The following is a 2,061-nucleotide window of genomic DNA, read 5'->3' as shown; positions in this document are numbered from 1 at the left end:
ATTGTGCTCAGGTAGTTTATGACCATGAGCTCTAATCCTAATCTTACTGAGCCTTTATCTGAACCCGAGCGCTCTCTTAGATTGCTAAGGAGGTGTATGCATGTAGTAGAGGAGGAGATTGAAGCAGAGATTCCTGTTTGTGAAACTAGTGAGATGGAGAACCACACTGCAAATGGAGGTAATGATGAAAGGACCATGTACGAGTTTGCTAGGCCCTCTCTAGCAGGGACGCAAACTGGGATAGTGAGGCCTCCTGTGACGGCCAATAATTTTAAAATAAAGCCGAATGTAATCCAGATGATCCAGAATACGGTGCAATTTGGAGGATTGGCGAGTGAAGATCCGAACGAGCATATCGCCATATTTTTGGAAATATGTGATACCTTTAAGATTAATGGAACAACTGATGATGCCATACGGTTGAGGCTGTTCCTTTTTCCTTGAGGGATAGAGCGAAAAGATGGCTGCAGTCCTTGCTACCGAAAACGATCACTACCTGGACTTCTTTGGCTGAAAAGTTTTTGAATAAGTATTTTCCTCCTGCTAAGACTGCTCAAATGCGAAATAACATATCTTCTTTTATGCAGGGTGAAGGAGAATCGATGTACGAAGCCTGGGAGCGCTTCAAGGACTTGTTAAGGTGTTGCCCACACCATGGTCTTCCTCTCCGGATGCAAGTGCAGACTTTCTATAGTGGCATGAATATAGCCACTAGACAAATGGTAGATGCAGCTGCAGGGGGAGCTATCAATAGCAAAACACTTGAGCAAGTCCAAGATTTGATAGAAGAGATGGCCACTAACACTTATCAGTGGCAAACTCCACGGGCTAGAGGTCCAAAGCCCATTGTATATCGGGCTGAGGCAAATCCTACAGCAGCCTTGGTGGCATAAGTAGAGCTACTTTCCAAAAAGATAGAACAACTTCAGATGCCGGTTTAAGTAGTTCAGCCCGGATGTGAATTATGTGGTGGACCGCATTACAGTGCCAATTGTAAAGCGGGAGGTATGTTTGCATCTTAGATGCCTACTAATGTTTCTAACGTTGAGCATGTTGATTATGCAGGTAGGCAGCAGAATGATCCCTACAGCAATACATACAACCCAGGGTGGAGGAATCATCCTAATTTTGGATGGAGGAATTCCAATAACCAAGGTCCACTAGGATATCAAAGTTTGCATCTGCAGCAACCTATGCATTATGTTCCCCATCAACCAAAAGGTAGTCAAGAGAAGAAACCTAACTTGGAAGAGTTGATGACGAAGTTCATTGCAACTTCAGAGAACATATTTCAACAAACGGACACTGCCATTCGGAATCAACAAGCTTCAATTCAGAATTTAGAAACTCAAATTGGGCAGTTGTCTAGGATGATGGCTGAGAGGCAGCCAGGCACGCTTCCAAGTAACACAGAGTCTAATCCAAGGGAGCATGCCAAAGCAATTACTTCGAGATGAGGTAAGGAACTTCCTAGTCCATATAAGCCTTTCACTAATGATGATTCTGATGTGCAGGTGGATGAGTCGAAAAAGAAAGACAAGCCTGAGGAGAAAGAAAAGGGAGCAGTTGAAGAGAAGGAAGATTTGAAGAAGATCCCCTCGACGCCATACCAACCTCCCATTCCATATCCTGCAAAACTCAAGCAGGATAAAGTTGATCAGCAATTTAGTAAATTATTAGATCTTTTTAAACAATTGCGAATTAACTTGCCTTTTGTTGAAGCTATTTCGCAGATGCCAAAGTATGCAAAGTTCTTAAAAGAAATTCTAAGCAACAAGAGGAAGTTAGAGGATTTGGGATTGGTGACCTTGAATGCAGAATGATCAGCAGTGTTTTGGAGCAAGATTCCAGTCAAACGACGCGATCTAGGGAGTTTTACTATACCTTGTTTGATTGGGGATAAATTGAAATTGCTAGCATTAGCTGATTTGGGAGCTAGCATCAATTTGATGCCTAGTTCATTGTTTGAGGAGTTAGGACTAAGCACTTCTAAGCTATCTCCTACTAGGATGAGTATACAACTAGCAGACGAAACTGTTAAGTACCCGAAAGGGATTATAG

The 2,061-nt window shown here is 42.6% G+C and overlaps 1 non-coding gene across 1 annotated transcript; it reads right to left on the bottom strand.

Moving 5' to 3' along the window:
* Positions 1 to 555: 555 nt before the first annotated feature.
* Positions 556 to 661, bottom strand: LOC112534618. Its single transcript, XR_003078894.1, has one exon. It is a non-coding gene; the product is annotated as a small nucleolar RNA R71 (small nucleolar RNA).
* Positions 662 to 2,061: the final 1,400 nt, after the last annotated feature.

This window comes from Ricinus communis, chromosome 2 (genome assembly GCF_019578655.1).
Source record: "Ricinus communis isolate WT05 ecotype wild-type chromosome 2, ASM1957865v1, whole genome shotgun sequence".
In the NCBI taxonomy this organism is placed as follows: domain Eukaryota; kingdom Viridiplantae; phylum Streptophyta; class Magnoliopsida; order Malpighiales; family Euphorbiaceae; genus Ricinus; species Ricinus communis.
Note: the sequence above shows the minus strand (reverse complement) of the source record. Positions and strands in the feature narration are given on the sequence as shown.